The sequence below is a fragment of the Lynx rufus genome, unplaced genomic scaffold (assembly GCF_022079265.1).
Source record: "Lynx rufus isolate CCGP_SWC_20201006 ecotype Redwood Valley unplaced genomic scaffold, mLynRuf1.p SCAF_24, whole genome shotgun sequence".
In the NCBI taxonomy this organism is placed as follows: Eukaryota; Metazoa; Chordata; class Mammalia; order Carnivora; family Felidae; genus Lynx; species Lynx rufus.
This window is the reverse complement of record NW_025814839.1, coordinates 15,403,774-15,423,334: the sequence shown is the minus strand read 5'-3', so window position 1 is coordinate 15,423,334 and position 19,561 is coordinate 15,403,774. Positions and strand designations below refer to the sequence as shown.

General features: G+C 48.2%; 1 pseudogene; it reads left to right on the top strand.

Annotated features, from left to right (window-relative positions):
• Positions 1-14,208: 14,208 nt before the first annotated feature.
• Positions 14,209-14,757, top strand: LOC124518478 (immunoglobulin lambda variable 1-40-like; annotated as a pseudogene).
• The last annotated feature ends 4,804 nt before the right edge of the window (positions 14,758-19,561 follow it).

Here is a 19,561-nt window from a genome sequence, read left to right as displayed (position 1 = left end):
TATGTTTTGTATCTGTTTTCCCACATCTAGAAATTCTTTAGGACACACAGTGAGTGTCCTACAATTTAACTGAATTTAAGGCTTAGTTTGACTGTACGGAGATAGTCTCAGATCCACAGGGGAAGGGCTCAGCACCAGGAGGCTGCTCCCCATTTTGAGGCCAACAACAGCTAGTAGATTGCCTGCACCCTCTGTCCAACGTGGCTACACGTCGAAGGTTCCCACGACTCCCTCCTCAGGTCCATTAAGGTGCCAGATCAACTCACAGAACTCAGGGAGACACTGACTCCTTTTGTCAGCTCATTAAAGATATGATGAAGGGGACAAGTGAACAAGTACTGAAGAGACCCCTAGTGTCAAGTCTGGGAGCGTCTCGAGCACCAGAGCTTCGGTCCCCGTGCGGTTGAGGTGCATCTGTTCTGGGAGTGGATGTGTTCGCCAAATCGGAAACTCTTCAAACACTTTACTTTGGGATTTTATTGAGGATTTGGGTAGACGTGATTGGACATTAACTGCACTGTCAGTCTTCCTTCCCTGTCTCAAGTATGAGGGGGTGAATATTCGCAGGCTCTGATCAAGTCTTGGTCTTTCTGGGGACCAGCCCCATCCAGGAGCCATCCAGGAGCCCACCCAGAGTCACGTCATTAGAACTAAGACGCTTCTAGTGCTCTTGTCACTTAGGAAATGACAAGAATTTCAGAAACTCAGTGTCAGGATCCAGGGCTCAGAGACTCCTATATAGTTTCTAAGATCACACAGTAGTATTGTCTCAACTGGACAAGGTGAACTAGAGAGTCATGTTCATCCACAAATCTCAGGCCAGAAATTGTGACTCTTGTGTTACTGACGACACATCTATACTCAATATGTTAATAAGCACCTTGGTCATAGACACAATTTTCTCTTTCACCATCTGACAAGAAGTGAGTCACAACTTCTTCAGACACACCTCATCCCCTCCCCCTCCCAACACAGGTTCCTCTTCTCCCTTCTGCTCCTGCCTCCCTCAGGCCTTCAGTCTCTCCCCATGGCTCTTCAGGTCTGAACCTCATCTCTATGTTAGGATTTCAGAGAGAAGTAAAATCTTACAGTAATTTCCTCTCTCTAGGGTTCATCTCTAGGGAGGAGAAGTCGCAGAAATTGGACTGGCAGGAAATCTCCTCATCATCTGATTTTCGCTCTCATCTCTGCTTATAGTTTCCATGCCCGCCAGCCTCAGTAAATCTCTGTAATATGACAACAATATTATTGTGTTTGTGACAAATGAAGGTTCATTCAGCCTTTGAGTATTTGCCCACAAAAGCTGTTAGTACAGTGACTTTTCCCCCTTCAAAATTACTGAGGTTCCATAAAAGGTAACTGTTGACCTAGCCAACAAAGGAAGGATTGGCTACATAGTTCCAGACATGACAACTTTTCCTGTTTTTGAGAATATTTGTTTCCGAGCCCATCAGGAGATTAATGCAACCACACACTTTTGCTCCAATCATTGAGGTCTCACGTATTAGCCTTTTTCCAAAATAAAAGAGGCACTCTTTCATGGTCACCACCAAGGAGGGATCCAGGGACCTTGGGGGCATAGTGGGGTGTGGCTGTGCTGTGAAGGGCAAGAGGAAGGGACTGTGTTGTCATCCCTGTCTTGTGCTTCCTGAGACCTGAACCCACAGATGTGGGATATGTATCTGTTGGGGTGAAAATGGACTGAAGACCCATCCCCAAGATCCAAATTCATGATTCAATGGAATTCCTATCAGAACTAATCTGCACCAAATTCCTCTTCCTTGTGTACATTCCATCCTTGTGCAAGGGAAGTGACCTTCAAGACACTAGCCTTCTTTAGCTCCAAGCTCCAGAACACAGGAGGCTCTTTAAAGAGGAGCCCCAGCGATGGATTTGCATGGAGAATAACACTCAGGGAACGGAGAGAGGACATTAGAGGGACAGGGGTACACTGTCTACATAGTTGGCCTCTGAAGGAAAGACTTCCTGGGGATACATGGAGCATATTCTCTCTCTCTCCTCTCTCTCTCTTTCTCTGTCTGTCTTACACACACACACACACACACACACACACACACACACACACACATCTCTCCTCTGAGTGTATAGTGTCCTAGATTCTTCAGTTTCCCAGCTTCTCTTTCTCTCCAGAAATCATAGTCAACATGTACTCAAACAGTACCACCAGGGTCAGAACCCCAGAAGGCAGAATCCCCATCATCAGAAACACCAGCAACATCCAGTGTGACTGGGGTCCTGTCACAAGGGCAACCAGGACATGCTCTGAACACCTGCTCTCCTGGGACAAGGTTGATGCTCGGGAATCCCAAGGAGACTCTCTGTCCCCATGGGTAGCTCAGTCCCCGACAATCTCTGGGATCCAGCCAGCCCCCAAAGCTGATCAGTTCATTGATTCTGGGACAGCAGCTTCACTGATGCTCCCACGGAGCTCAAGGTACATGAGGACATGCGGGGGTCACTGCTTCAGTCTTTCCAGCGACACCTGTACCAATCTGGATCTCTCCTGAAAATTCTTCTGTCCCACCCAAGGGCCACAGTGACAGTGACCTCAGGGACACAGTTCCCCTTATCTCCATCTCTCCACCAGTCACATATGGAATCTTTGACAGAAAGTTTTCAGCCCAGTTGGCCTCAGATAATAGAAATTCATTCCTCTACTCATGGATGTCTGAATGAGCTTTTTTTTATCCTGAATATGCTGGACACAAAGAACAGAGGTAGAGCTGTGTTCACCCCAGAGACAAGTCTGACCCCAAATCGCTGTTTCCTGGAAGCTCCCTCAGTGCTTGGTAATTGCATCACAGAGATGGTTCTGGAGTTCATAGAAATAGGTCCCTAATGGGATTTCACTGGACATCATGTCGGGCTCTCCTACCTGCAGAAAAATTCCAACAGGCTATACTAATGACAAAGAAAACATGATTTTTGAAAAACTTTATCAACTCCTATTCAACCTCCAAGAGAAAGCCTCCTTGTACATTGTTCCCACAATTTCTATTTCTTTTTCTCTGTAGTAAATACAGATCTGTGAAAAGTATCCTAGTGATTGTATCTACATTTTCATAAGAACATTCTCATTGAGTTTCAATCAATGTCACTGAGAGAATTTTTTTACACAGAAGCATACACCCATTTATTTTTTAAAATTATTTTGTTGTATTTTTTTCAATATGAAATTTATTGTCAAATTGGTTTCCGTACAACACCCAGTGCTCATCCCAGCAGGTGCCCTTCTCAATGCCCATCACCCACACTCCCCTTCCTCCCACCCCCCCATCAACCCTCAGTTTATTCTCAGTTTTTCGGAGTCTCTTATGGTTTGGCTCTCTCCCTCGAGTTCTCTCCCTCAAACTTTTTTTTTTCTTCTCCTCCCTCATGGTCTTCTGTTAAGTTTCTCAGGATCCACATAAGAGTGAAAACATATGATATCTGCCTTTCTCTCACTGACCTATTTCACTTTGCCTAATACCCTCCAGTTCCATCCACATTGCTGCAAATGGCCAGATTTCATTCTTTCTCATTGCCAAGTAATATTCCATTGTAACTTAAACCACATCTTCTTTATCCATTCAGTACTTGGTGGATATTTAGGCTCTTTCCATCATTTGGCCATTGTTGAAAGCGCTGCTATAAACATTGGGGTACAAGTGCCCCTATGCATCAGCACTCCTGTATCCCTTGGGTAAATTCTTAGCAGTGCTATTGCTGGGTCATAGGGTAGATCTATTTTTAATTTTTTGAGGAACCTCCACACTGTTTTCCAGAGTGGCTGCACCAGTTTGCAACCCTCAGTGAAAGACGGTTCCCATGTCTCCACATCCTCTCCAGCATCTATAATCTCCTGATTGGTTCATTTCAGCCACTCTGACTGGTGTGAGGTGGTATCTCAGTGTGGTTTTGCTTTGTATTTCCCTGGTGAGGAGTGATTTTAAGCATCGTCCATGTGCCTGTCGGCCATCTGGATGTCTTCATTGGAGAAGTGTCTGTTTATGTTTTCTGTCCATTTCTAAAGTGCACACTTGGCTAAGTGGTGACTAACACATAAACCGTGTCACTGGAACCCTGTCAGAGCACCTGCTGCGGTCACTCCTTCCCTCTTGGAACTTCCTGCAGGTTTGCCCTTGGGCTCTGGGTTCAGTGCCACACACAGGACCCCTGCAGACTTGTGTCTGTGTGCTGGGGGGACAGATCCTGGGAGGGAATCACTAACCACAGTGTGTGGAGAACTATTGTTTCAAATAAGCAGACATAGTGACAGATGGCAAAGATTTTTAGTGGACAGTGCCCCTAGGAATACACACAGTTGTTCCTTCCCACAGCACTGAGGACAGAAGGAGAGCTTCTGTTCAGGCTGTGGGAACCTCAGAGCAGGAGAGATCTGGAAAGCAGGGAGGAAGCACATAATAGGAAAGAACACAGAATCCTACACAGAAGGGGCCACATGTCCTTTGGTACTCGTCACAGCTCCGGACATGATTCTGATCTAAGTGGCATTTTGTAGAAATACCACCTCAGTCCTGACCCATGAAACATACAGGGAATCATGGCCTGGCTTTTCTGGAGGAGTCGGAGAAGAGCAGAAAGTCTGGTTTGAGGATATGGGAGGCTACCCAGAAGGATACCTGGCCTGGCCCTAGGAAAGGGGCAGTGGACAAAGCAATGGGGGACAGGAGCTCCTTTTATGGGTTCTGGTTACCATTTTGCACAATGATGTTTCTGAGTCTGGACACAAGGGGGCTCACAGGGCCCATTTCTGAGGGTTCAGGGGTGATGAGACCTGAGACCTGTCACCTGCACTGCCTGTGCCCTCTGCTCGAGACTCATAACTGTGACTTCCGCACAGCCTGCCCCCACACAGCCATTCCTCTGCCCACCCCCTGACATCCACAGGCAGAGGCACCTGACTCGGGTCCAGTGAGGGCTCAGAGAGCTGTGCAATCATTTGCATGGACAGGCCCTCCCTCTCTCAGTGAATAAAAAAGGGAGAGATTAGGGGAGGTCTGCTCAGCTGTGGGGCACAGAAGACAGGACTGGTGATGGTCTCCACCATGTCCTGGTCTCCTGTCCTTCTCACCCTCTTCACTCACTGCACAGGTGATTGGATGTGGGGACAGGGGAAGGGGCTCTGGGAGGACACGTGGGCCCTGCTTCCACCCTCTTGTGTCCAGACCCCTGCTTCACCCTGTCTGTGTCTCTCCATTTTCCAGGGTCCTGGGCCCAGTCTGTACTGACTCAGTCACCCTCAGTGTCAGGCTCCTTGGGCCAGAGAGTCACCATCTCCTGCACTGGAAGCAGCTCCCACATCAGTAGCAATTTTGTGAACTGGTACCAACAACTCCCAGGCACAACCCCCAAAGCCATAATCCTTTGGGATGATAGCAGACCCTCGGGGGTCCCTGAACGATTCTCCGGCTCCAAGTCTGGCAGCACAGGCACCCTGACCATCACTGGGCTCCAGGCCGAGGACGAGGCTGATTATTACTGCTCAGCATGGGATGATAGTCTGAGAGCTCACACAGAGCTCCAGTCCCGTGGGGAAGTGAGACAAAAACCTGCTGTCCCCACACTGATGCACTTTCCTTGTGCAGCCCCCACCTTCTGCCAACACAGCTGCTTCCCTAAAACGGAGGTCTGAAACCCAAACCAGTGAACTTTCTCTTGAGTATGTGTCCTTGTCCTCTCAATTCAGACACCAAACCCTGTCCTTGTAGGAGCACATTTTCTGTTTTTTGCAAACTGAGCAGAAATTCCTGGATGATGGGACACGTTGCCCTGGGGACAGAGTCCTTGAGGATTGTGCCTGCCTGCTGGCGCTGCCATAACATAATACCACCCACTGGGTGAGCAAATCAAAAGATACTTATTTTCTCACACTTTTGGAGGCTAAATGTCCAAGTTCAAGGTGGGGCAGGTTTGATGTCCCCTGAGGTCTCTCTCCTTGTCTTGCAAATGGTTACATTCGTCCTGGGTCCTCACGTGGCATTTCCACGTGTGCTCACCCATGCTGTGTCTACCTCTTCTATAAAGTCTATGAAGTCACAGTGTGGGTTTCCATATAGGAATCTACGGGCACCCAGTTCAGTCCATATCAAAGCACCAGGACAGAACCAGCGACACAGAGCATAGCTGTGTCTGACTGAGGATAGTCAACCGTCCACATGCTCTACATGCGTGGCATTGAGAGAACCCTCACTAAACGACCTATGTGGGCTCAGGGCTCTATGTGGACTCAGATCACAGTACAGAAATGACAGGGAGGGTCCCCATGCTCACAGAGCTGACACCGTCTCGGGCAAGAAAGAGGACACATAAGCCAAATGTATTGTGTCGCACACTGACTTCCCACATGGGGAAAATGTGTCTGCAGTCCCAGGTAATGTCCACACAACGTAACGTTTGGATGACAGAGACCGGCCCTTACTGACCCACTGGTAAGAAACCCCAGCTTTCAGGATGACTGGATCAAACCACGTCACCCTCTGCACTGACACCAGCATGGCAACCGGGGAAGGGATACCTATTGCTTTGGGTAACACAGTGACTGTCTGGTGGGACCTGGACTCACTGACTAGCCGTGTAGTTGGGAGATTTGGGGTCCAGGTGGAAGAAAATGATGGAAGCTTCGCCAAAGAAGTCCCAGCCACCTGTATCATCTTCCCTCCATCCTCCGTGTTGTTCAGGTCGGAGCATGGACTATGGACAATCTGCACAGGAGACACAGGCCAGGGTCTTTACGTCTCATAAAACTACAGCTCAGCCCCCAGACCATTCTCATGCCCCTGCACCAGATCAACTCCAGCCCAACACACCCTCAGAGGCATGAGGTTCTGACCTGAAGTGAAAACAGTCCCATGAGAATTAGTAAGCAGAACACATATTCCTACTCTGATGGCCTCCTATTCCCAGAGGTTTTTAGAAGGTAAAAGTTTTCTAGAAACCTTAATGGTGACCATTTCTAGACCACCACGCACTTGAGACCTTTTCTTTTGCTCTCACTCTGTCGGGTGAGGAACAGACTCAGGGGACAGTATAGGAACCACTCTTTTGTCCACACAGTCCATATGGGGCTGCTCCTGCTCTCAGGCTCCCTCAGTCACCTCGGTGTCATTGCTGAGTGTTTCCACCTCACAGGGTCCTGGTCACAGGGAGTGAGATCACTGTCTGCCTGATTCCAATGCCGCTGTGACTCTGCCTCTGAAAGACACAAAGCTTACTATTAAGAGTCACAAATGAAGTCTCCTGGTTTTCCCACACTTGGAACTCTCTTTGTCAGTGTCCCACCTGAATGTTCTTTCTCTATTCATTAATGTCATGTTACATCTCCAGGCCTAGGGTCGTTTCTTTTCCCAAATTCCACTCTTCCCCTTATCCCTCCTCCCCTTTCCACTAATCAGTTCATGAACCTATACCGTCATCTCCTGTCTGTCGCCACAGTAATGTGGGGTGCATTGCAGGAAAAATACAGGGTCATTAAAGAAGGGTTTACTTCCTAGGATTCACTCCAGGATGTAAGAGAAGTCATTCATTTTTTAAAGAATTTGTTAATGTTTGTTTATTTATTGAGGGAGAGACAGAGAGAGAGGGAGAGCATGAACAACGGAGGGGCAGACAGAGGGAGACACAGAATCTGAAGCCGGTTCCAGGCTCCGAGCTGTCAGCGCAGAGCCTGATGTGGGGCTCAAACTCATGAACCGTGAGAGTGTGACCTGAGCTAAAGTCGGACGCTTAACCAACTGAACCAGCCAGGAGCCCCAAGAAAAGTCATTCTGCCCTTAAAGATTTCAAACTCAAATGAGTTTTGTCTCTCATAAATATACTGGTTTCTCCTGATGGTTTTGAGGGTGGATTCTCAGACTGTGGTGACCCAGGAGCTATTACTGGCAGGGTCTCCAGGACGGATGGCCACACTTACCTGTGCCTTTCGCTCTGGATCAGTCTCTACCAGACAACCACCCACCCACTTGGGGACCATGATGGCTTCTCCAGGTCCATCTCTAGGAACAAAGCCACCCTCACATCTCAGGGGCCTAGCCTGAAGATGAGGCTGACTGTCACTGCATGCTGTATATGGATAGTGGCATCCCACAAGGATCTAAATCTATGGGATATTACAACCAGAACCTCCTCATGGGCTCAGACTGGCTCAGCCCTTAGAGGCAGGGGAGAAAATTATGGTGGGGGGAGTAGTCAACACCACCAAGGAAAAGAGGCTCCCTGGTTCCATACTTGTGTCCAGTGGTTCATGACCACGTGCCCCCATCCCCCTTGTGTCAGGGTGAGTCCATTTCCCAGTGTCACGCTACAAGATTGTGCTTCCTTCTTTCTTCTCTGCCTGTAGTGATGGAGAGGGCGTCCACCTCCCAAATGTATGGACCAGCAGTGAGTCCCTGAGACCTCATTGCTCCCTGCGACATACTTCTTATTCAAATAGCATTAACAGCCATGGTCTCATTTATTAATTTGATTACGGAGACCAAATTAATATTGAATATTTTTTCATCTGAAAAGACAGGAGTTGGATCCACAGCACATGCCAGATGCTTCTAGTCTGTGTGCAATGAAAATCATGAAGGAGAGAAACAGGTGGGAGAGTTCGTGTGTTACTGTTGTCTGAGCTACCCACACTTTTCACCTCTTCAGCTTTGGAGCATAATTTAATTTTCTGTGACAGGATATGCCTTTTTAATGGTGCAAAGTAAAAACTTCTCAAAACCTAATATTCACACTATGGTAGAATAAAAAATTACTTACTCACTTGGGAAGGATTTTATATCTGAGAAAGCAATGAATGTATGTCAGGAACTTGGGTCACCCCAAGTGCATGGGTGTTTGAGGACTAACAGTCAGCAGGCTGTCTGAACTGACCCCAACATCATTTCTACCCAGAGCTGCAATTTGACCAGTGGGCATAGGAGGTGATGTGGGCCTCCCTCGGGTCAGGACAGTGGGGTCCATCTGCTGTGTAATCCCCCAAATTTGCCAGCGTTGGGGCGTTGGGATCCATGCGGGCCAGTGGGGTCTCAGCAGCTGTGTCCCCTCTGGCTGGGCAGAGCGTCCTGCTCTCAGGTCTGTGGAAGATCCCAGCAGCTGCTTTTTCCTTGGCACCTCTTATGGGACAAATTCTGAGACTCTCCTTCGGACTCGAGTCTATCTAAGAACTAAGCTCGGACTTCAGCTCATGCTCAGGACGGAGCAGATTGTCTAACAGGAAAAAGTTCATGTGAGCAGTGCTCCCCTTTCAGGCCACCGGAGAAGACAAAAGAGACCTGGTCACCCAGCCCCAGCTTGGATCTCAGGACAGCAGTGTCCCATCACCTGGTCTGCTGTCCTCCTCATGCTGCCCTCTCACTGGTCACATTTATTGTCACACAGGAACAAGCCTCAGAGACCTGAGCTTGGCCCTGTGACAATCAGGTGATGGGAAGGATTAGACAAGAACATGATTGTCAGACAGGGATGCTGGTGTTGGATCACCGGGGAAGGAGCTGGAGTGGGAAGAAGAACCCGCACGCCTAAGTCTAAGTCACGAAAGGAGACAAGGGAGGAAGGAGCAGGTAGGGAGTGTCTGGGACCAGAGGTCTGAGCATGTCAGCAGGGATGACGAAGGTCCTGGGGCCTGGGGACATTAGAGAAGTCTGCCTCCCCCAGGTAAGGCCTGGCTCAGAAACCTCTGAGCTCATGCTTGCCTGGAGCTGCCCAGGGGCAGTGGGTCTGTCAGTCACCTGGTGTCCTCCCTGCGGGGTCTCCTGGGGTGGGGGTCACCGAAGTCTGCACCTCCAGGGCCACCGCCACCACCATTTGCTGTGTGCCATCCCCAGGACAGGGGCCGTGCCCTCCTCCCTCTGCATCCTCTTCCATCTGGACCGCAATTAAGTCACAGCTAAGGTGTCTGAGGGCATTAGAGCCTTTGTCCCCTGCAGGTCCCTGCAGGCACAGAGACAACTACCTCTGCCCCCAGCTGCATGCTGGGAGGGAATACTTTTTGGGAGATTCGCACCTCTTAACATTCGGCATTTCTCAGAACATAAAATAGTCCTCAAACTCTCTGTACCCATTGGACCATCTCCAGCATGTTTGTTTCCCCGGTTCCTTCTGCTCCAGTGACTGGGCCCTGTCCTTGACCCCATTATATTCCCACTGCCTGACACATGTGGACATTCCATGTAAATCTGTTTGTAGAGTGAAGGAATAGGACGTGTGGGTGACTCAGTTGGTTCAGCATCTGACTCTTGATTTTGGCTCAGGTCCTGATCCCAGGGTTGTGGGATTGAGCCCCATGTTGGGTTTTCACTGAGCATGGAGCCTGCTTAAGATTCTCTCCTCCCTCGGCCCCTCTCCCCCACTCCCATGTGCTCTCTGTCTCTAAAATAAAACACATTAAAAAATGAATAAGTGAGTGAATGAAGGAATGAATGGATGGATGGATGGATGATGCAGACTAAGTCCTCAAGCAGGGAGTTAATATAATGCCCGCATCCTTCCTACAGGGAAGGAAAGGTGTCCCTCATCCCTGGTTGTCTGTGATGTTTCCACACCTTGACACATGTCACACCATGGATGTCATATGACAAGTGACAACAGGCCCATCACCTGCCCTCCACCTGCTCTCTCACCTGAGGTCACCTGTGTCAATCAAGGCATGCCTGTCTCTGTGGGCATCACCCTCCCTTCACCTGACACTCTGGACCATCCCTCCTTCCCCCGAAGCCTGGGGCCCAAAGGTCCACTCCCTGTGTCCCACCTGGGGACAAGTATCATTTCTCCTTTCCTTGTTTCCTTTGCTGTCATCCTCCTCCAGCTGACCCCCAATGTCCCCTTGTAAGCCTCCCTGTGTCAAATTCTGTCCTAAAGTTGGAGCTAAATCTCTCATGAGCAGTACTGACCAGAGGTGCAGCCATGATTAAAAATCTCCCAGCACATGGAGAGGAAATCGCAGGATGGCTTCGCAGTGGTCCCGCTGGACTCGCTGCCCTGCACTGTCCCCACATCTGTCGCAGCCTCCGCAGAGTTTACTGTGTCCTATCTGCCTGGCTCTGGAAGGGCCCAGATTTTCACAATCTGTGTGTCCTACTCTGTGAAGGTTTGTGACCGCTCAGCAAGTTCCTGTTCACACTCATCACCCAGAGTCAGCCCGCCTCGTCTGCGCCCCCTGCGGGGGCAGATCCCCTCTGCTCTCTGTTCCCTGTGTCTTGTTCCCTGTGTTCCCTGTGTTCCCTGCTCTCTTGTTCCTCTGCTCTCTGTTCCCTGTGTCTCAGCTGCACAGGGAATCGTAGGCTGTCCGGTCAGGACTGCACCTGTCCCTCCCGCTACAGCCCCACACAAGGAAGAACCCCGATCAGGGCAAGTGCGCCAGGACTGCACCTCCATCCTCCCTGGAGGGTTTTTCTCACGTGGTGGAAACAGGCACGGGGGAAGCAGGTGAAGGAGAGCTTTGGAAGTAATGGGAAAAAATGAGTCGTTTGCCCAGAGAGCAGCAGGGGGTGCTGTGAGACCAGGTCTGGGGGTCTCTTTGCATGAGCAGCCCCTCCTCCGTGAGGCCTGTGGACACGGGATAAGAGAGAGCCGGGGCAGTCCAGCCCCAGCAATGTGGTCTAAGGAGGGGCTGTGTCACCATGGTCTGGACCCCTGTCCTCCTTGTGTTCCTTTGTCACTGCACAGGTAGGGACAGGACCCAGTCCCCCAAGGTGGGCGGGCCTCCAGCCTGAGTCAAATCCCTCTGGCTCAGGTCCCTAAGCAACAGTTACTTGTCTGTTCTCTTCATTCTGATGCATCTGTGTTTGCAGATTCCTTGTCCCAGCCTGTGGTGACCCAGCCACCGTTCCTGTCTGCATTTCCTGAAACACCTGCCAGACTCACCTGCTCTCACCCTGAGCAGTGGCTTCAGTGTTGGCAGCTACCACATATACTGGTACCAGCAGAAACTGGGGAGCCCTCCCTCCCTATCTGCGTAGGTTCTACTCACATTTAAATAAGCACCAGGGCTCTGGAGTCCCCAGCCGCTTCTCTGGATCCAAAGATGCCTCGGCCAATGCAGGGCTTCTGCCCATCTCTGGGCTCCAGGCTGAGGACGAGGCTGACTCTTACTGTGTAATAGAAGGTAGCAGTGGGAGCAGCTATGCTTACGCACAGTGTCTCAGATAATGAGGAAAATTGGACAAAATCTAGTTGGTCTACAGACCTTGTGTCTGAGCCTCATTTCATTGATAAACTTACCTGGAGACCTACAGTGGGGACCCTTCTATGGAAAGATCTCTCCTTGAACAAAAGAAGGACAAACACACATGCTATGCCTGTAAAGTGACACAGCCCAGGACGTCCTAGGAAGACGCTGATGGATGAGGACGTATCAGAACACAACCGCACGTCCCCATGGGGTCTGGAGAAGATGAACAGGAATGAAAACTGTGTTTCAAATGAACCTGCTGCCCAGCAAACATTCACCAGTGTCATCACTCCCCCAGACATTCCGGTAACCCCTCAGCCAGAATGGACCTCTTTTGGAAAATCTGTTCCAAGGGAGGGCCGCAGGGCCTGTGACCTCAGGGACACAGCGTCCCTTATCTCCACCTCACCTAGATTCACATGTGGGATCTTTGACAGAAACTTCTGGGTCAAGTTGGCCTTGGGGAATAGAAATTCATTCCTCTAGTCATGGGTGGATGAATGGACGATTTATGCTGAACATACTGGACACAAAGAAGAGAATCCAGACCTGTGCACACCTCAGAGATGAGTCTGACCCCTCCTCAGTCCATCTTGGAAGTTGTGTTTAGTCATTCCATCATGGAGACAGCTCTGTAGTTCAGACAAACAAGCTCCTCATGGTGTTCCCCTGGACACCATGTTGGGCCCTCCTCCTACTTGCAGGACAAGACCAACTATATAAAATGCATGTTGATGATGATGATGATGATGATGGTGATGGTGATGATGACGATACATCAAATAATTTAGAAACACCCCTATTCAACCGAGAACTAGACGACACTTACTTTCCATCATTTTGCCATCTATTTTTTCAACTACTATTTCAGTCCATATTGTCTCAGCAATAAGCACGAATCTGTGAAAATACACTGGTGATTGTGCCTACATCTTCACAATGACAATGTCAGTCGGTTTAAATCATTCTTACGGGGCTGAATTCTGTGTAAAATCACCCACATTCATTTTGAGGTAGCAGTTGTCCAAGTGGTGACAGACACATAAAGTCTGCAACGAGGTCCCCGTCAGAACACCCGCAGCTGTCACTCCTTCCCTCCTGGAGCTTCCTGCAGGTTTGCCCTTCGTGCTCTGAGGTCAGGGCCACACTCGGGCTCCTGCAGTCTTGGGTCTGTGTGCTGGGGGGACAGATAGTAGGAGGGAAGCACTAAGCACCGTGTGTGGAGAACTGTTGTTTCACGGAGGTGGAAATAGTGACAGGTGACGAAGATGGTCAGTGTGTAACCCCCCTAGGAAGGCACACGAGGGTGTCTACCCACAACCTGGAGAAAAGGACTCCCTGTCTCCTCAGTGCTGAGGGAGCTTCTGGGAAAGAGAACTCTGAGCCCAGAGAGGAACCAGGGAACAGGGAAGAAATCAGCCTCCTGCATAGAACTGGCCATGCATCAATGTGGACCTGTCGCTGCTCTGGCCCTGATCCTCATCTGTGTGGTTGTGCCAGAGTCACCACCTCAGTCCTGCCCCATCAACAGCCAAGGGAACCGTGGACGGACTCACTACGTGGAGCCTGAGTAGAGCAAAGTGCACCCTGAGGTGATGGGAGGTCACATAGGGGACATCCGGCCTGGCCAGAAGCAAGGGGACAGTAGGCAGAGCAGTGAGGAGGCAGGAACCCTCTCTGATGGGCTCTGGTCGCCATGTCACATATGCTGTGTCCAGGCCTGGACATCAGGAGGCGCATGTCGCCTTTTTCTGAGGAGTCAGGGATGATCAGAGCTGGGAGTTGCCACCTGACGCTGCCTGTGCCCTCTGCCTGCCCAACCCCCTAGCCTATCAGAGCCCTTCCCCTACCCACCACCCTAACATCCTTACACAGAGGGACCTGACCCAAGGCGGTGAAGTGTCTATGAGCTGGGGATCTCATTTGCATAGATGGGCCCTCCCTCTGTCAGAGGATGAAAAGGGGAAGGAACAGATTAGGGGAGGCTCTGTTCAGCTGTGGGGCCACAGAAGGCTGGATCGGTGATGACCTCCACCATGGCCTGGTCCCCTCTCCTCCTCACCCTCCTTGCTCACTGCACAGGTGACTAGATGTGGGGACAGGGGAAGCGTTCCTGGGAGGACACTTGTGCCTTAATTTCTCCTCTTGTCTCCAGACCCCAGCTTCACCCTCTCTTTGTCTCTCCTCTTTCCAGGGTCCTGGGCCCAGTCTATGATGACTCAGCCGCCATCAGTGTCTGGGGCCCTGGGCCAGACGGTCACCATCTCTTGCAGTGGAAGCACCAACAGCATCAGTATTTATGGTGTGAACTGGTACCAACAGCTCCCAGGAGAGGCCCCTAAACTCCTCATCTATGGCAATAGCAATCGACCCTCGGGGGTCCCAGATCGATGTTCTGGCTCCAAGTCTGGCAGCACAGGCTCCTTGACCATCACTGGGCTCCAGGCTGTGACGAGGCAGATTATTACTGCCAGACCATTCACGTAACTGTCAGTGATTACACAATGTTCCAGGCTCATGGGGAAGTGAGACAAAAACCTGCTGTCCCCACAGAAATGGGACTTCCTGTGTAGCCCTGACATTTTGGCCCCATCAGCTGTTTCTTTGTTTGATATCAACTGAGGTCTGTCACCCGCCTCAAAGAATTTGTCTACAACTCTTTCCACATTCTCTTAAATTTCTCCTTGAAGCCTGTCCTGGGGAGCAAGATATTTTCTGATTTTCTCAAACTGAGCGCAAATTCCTGGGCACCAGAAACAGGCCACCCTGAGGACAGTGACCATGTCACGTTAGGGCAGAAACAGGGTCACAAAATCCAGAGTATCTATGGCTGATTCGTACATGTGGGTCTTTTGAAATGAGTCCCTGTCCATTCCCATCAGTGCTGAGATCCAACCAGTGATTTTTGTTATTCACTTGCTATTTGTTATTCACTTTGTTAATACTTACTTGCAGAAGGATGTTGAATAATAATGGTGTTTAGGTCACATTAGCCTGCTCACCTTGTAGAAATGTCCTCCCCTCCACCACCCCATTATTTAATTACCTGGTTGTGGGAGTGAGCTCTATATGTGTAGGAGGGAATGTGCTATCACAATATAAATGCTTCTATCTGTTTCCACTTTATGTGGTTTTTATTAGGACTTTGCTTTCAATTTTTCAAAGAATCTTTCAAGGTCTACTGAGATCATGGGATTTTCATCTGTTTATTTACTAATATGATGCCTTATCTTAGAAGATTTATTAATACGGAATCCCACTCTATATTTGCAATAAATCACATATAGTCACTCTATATGACTATTTTAGTCTGATAATGGATTCTCACTATTGATATCTTATTTAGAACATTTGCATCAATATTTCATAATATTCTACAATTTTCTTTTTTCTGTACTTTTAAAACAAATTTTAATTTTACTTTATGACAGAGGGAGAGACAGAGCGTGAGCACGAGAGGGGCAAAGATAGAGGGAGACAGAGTCTGAAGCAGGCTCCAGGCTCTGACCTGTCAGGTTAGAGCGGGATGTGGGTCTCAAACTCAAGAGCCAAGCCTTGAGATCATGACCTCAGCCAAAGTCAGACACTCAACAAAGTGAGCCACCCAGGCACCCCCCTTTTTCTGTATTTTATATATCAAGTGTATGTATTTTTTTCTATAAGAATATATATATATTTCTTTCTATAAGAATATATATATCTTTCTATAAGAATATATATATGTACATATATATATATATAGAGAGAGAGAGAGAGAGAAGTGCAAACAAATGAAACTATGAAACTATGAGCTCTGAAAGTTGTTAGTGTATTTTGTGCAGTTAACCACATTTTTTTTTCTAATAAAATCATTGTTTATTTATTTATTTATTTATTTTTGAACTTTTTTTTAATATATATATGAAATTTATTGACAAATTGGTTTCCATACAACACCCAGTGCTCATCCCAAAAGGTGCCCTCCTCAATACCCATCACCCACCCTCCCCTCCCTCCCATCCCCCATCAACCCTCAGTTTGTTCTCAGTTTTTAACAGTCTCTTATGCTTTGGCTCTCTCCCACTCTAACCTCTCTCTTTTTTTTTTTTTCCTTCCCCTCCCCCGCAGTTAACCACATCTTATGCCTTTTTATGGAATAGTTCCTAATAATATTGTATTTTTTTTCTAAGAAAATTGGTCTGTTTATTCATTTTTTAATGGAACTGTTTTAATGGTCTGTTTATTCATTTTTTAATGGAATATTCATTTTTTTACTTCTTAAATTATGTTTTTAATTTATTATTAAAAGAGGTTGACAGTATGATTTTTCCACTTTTTATTTTTGTGCACATGCCATTTCCCATTTGCATACTTGTGTATTATTCACTTCCATGCAAAAGCTAGTAAGTGGGTTGTTCTGCATTTAAAAACCTGATTTTGAAGTACTAATTAGATTCAAATACACGTTATAATTTTGTGGACACCAGGGGGCGCTGTGACCTGGCAAGAGAGCAGAGACTGATGCCCACCTCTCTTACACATGGGAAGAGCCTGAGCCTGCTTCAATAGGACTGGGAGCAACGACCCCTTGCCCAAGTATGATTCTCCTGCACTGTGACCCTTCTAATCCCATGGAAAAACCGGGTGCTGATCTTCCTTCAGCCCATAGGAAACCCAGGTCATCTCTTCCTTTCCCTTGACTAGAACCATCATCAGCCCAGAGTGATGCAGGGGCCAGACATGCCCCATATCTGCATGAATGACTCCATTCCCAAGAACGAAGGGAAAGAAGGAGAGAAATCCTGTCCTCAGTCCCCATGGTGGCCCTCAGGAGGCTGTACTGTCATATTTTCTGTATGGCTCCATGTTAATTTGCAAAATACAATGCATATGAGAACACTACTTGCTACCCAAGTGCAGCTCAGAGAGAAGTTCCTGCCCTCACTTGCAGAACGGGGTTTCCCCACCCCCCCCAGCCCCACCCCATGCAGGATTCCAGAACTGCCATCTGCTCCTACTCTGGAATCCAGAGCAGCAGGAGCTGCAAAGTCAGCACAATTACGGTCCCTGCCCAGGTGACCAAATGTCAGGGAGGGCAGGTGAGGGCGGGACTCTTCCGATGGGAAGAGAGGCTGTAGGTTGTCCCGAGAGGAGTCAGGAGGTGGAAATCTCCCAAAATGGGAGACACAGGTGAGTGACCGATGACAGCTTGTTCAGCTCACAGGGGTGTCTCTGACCTGAGAGTGGACTGAGCTGTGACTGGATCAATCTTCCTACAGGTTCTCTGTGCCTGTCCATCTTCCTTATGCCCTCAGACATTCATTCCGCCACATTCTGCACGTTCCTCAGACACTCCTCTGTGGAGGGGCAGGGGCTCTGTGTGGGGAAACTGCAATGAACCAGGCAGAGGGGGTCCTTTCTCTCTGCTTTAGATGTTCTCCTAATCCCTCCCCCCCTTCACTTCCTTGCTTCACCTTCTCTCCTCTCCAGGGCATCCACCAAATCTTTGAGCTCCTTCCCATCTCATGATTGACTCATTTCCCCTCATTCTCATCACCTGTCATTCCCAGAGGTGGGACAGGCCCACACATCCTAGGAAGGACTGATGGTTTTTGGCAACCTCCTTCCCTATGGATTCATATAGATGGTCCCCATGAACCCTAAACATAAATTACCCTCTGGTGAACATCCTTGAACTTTTGTCCGTGTATGTTTCATATGCTATTGATACCTATGTACACTTGACATTAACACACATGTCAAATACTATCTTGTATTTGAAAATATGCACTTTATGGTTACTGGTCTTTTACTATAGAGGACAAATACTTAATGATTTCTATAACTTGTTAAAGGGTATTTAAAAATGCCTCAGTAATGTAGCAATGAATCGATAAAATAAAAGTATAATTACCAGGGAATAATTTATAATCAGAAACTTATAGGTTACTAACTGCACAATCCTTGTGTAAATATAAAAGAAAAGATGAATAATTGGAGTGGAATACGTTTTTTGTCTCCACCTTCAAATAATCCAACAGTCCAAGGTGGGTGTCAAAGCTAGAGGGCTTCTTTTAGATGATGTTGACCTAAGAGAAGAGGAATAAGGGTTCAGAGAGGAGGTGTGGAGAGATGCTGGAGGCTGGAGGAAGGAGTGAGAACTGGTCAGCCAGCAGAGAGGTGCTGGGTGCTGGGAGGTCTGGTGTCCTCTCCCAGGGGCCAAACCCTGAAGAATCAGAGTTCTGGAAGCAGAGCTCTCCTCTCAGTCCTGACGGAACCACTGGGGCAGGAACACAGAGATGGCTCCTTCCTGACCCTTCGTGTTACTCCCTCATTGTACCAGTCAGAGATTAGTTGGTGCTTATGAAATATATGTTTCACAAATAACTATACAAGTTCTGAAATATATAAATGAGTTATTATTTCCCAAACGAAAACAATCTTTATGCTTTTCTGTTTCCCTATAAGAAACAGAGGCAGCACAGGATCCACTTAGTTCTTAAAGCCGTCCTATGTTCAGAGTCTGCCCTGTGAGATCGCTCATTTCATGGTCAGGCACACAGAGCTCCCCTCTCATACTCCCTCCTGCTTCATTATTGTTCCTACTGCTCCAAAATGGGGAGCAGACTCTATCATCACCCCAAACCTGGGTCTGTCTAAGATCTCCTACAGGAGTTCACATAGTAATTCCCTAAAACACTCTGGTGGTTTTCTCTATGCCTACAAGAAGCCCCAAAGGACATTTAAAACCAATTCCATGTAGGATAGCATCAAAAAGAATAATAATAATTTTAGGAAGCAAAATAAACAAGTAGCAAGAGACTTGCAAACTGAAACCTGCGAAAGATTGCTGAAAATATTAAAAAGATTAAATACGTGAGAGAACACTGTGACCGTGGATTGGGTGACTTAATATGGTGAAGGTGTAACCAACAAGGTCCAAATCCATCTCAATATTCAGTGCCATCCTGCCATGAGCTTGCTGCCCCCTGTTAATCCCTCAATATCTACTGCTCACTCCTTCTGGTTCCTTTGTTGGGAAGATGTTGGGTATACATCTGTTCTGCGGACCCAGACCTTAGACCCAACCCCCATGAATTACACATAGAGTAATAGGTCATGAGTGTTTGCGGTCCAGGAGAGATAGAAAAACCCCTCAGAAGGGAGGAGGCCTCCATTTATAGTAATGTTCTGTTTATACCTATCCTCATACTGATGAAAATTACAAAATGGGGGTGCCTGGGTGACTCAGTCGGTTAAGCGTCTGACTGCAACTTAGGTCATGATCTAGCAGTCTGTGAGTTCAAGCCCCACATTGGGCTCTGTGTTGACAGCTCAGAGCCTGAAGCTGCTTTGGATTCTGAGTCTCCCTCTCTCTCTGCCTCTCCCCCACTCTTT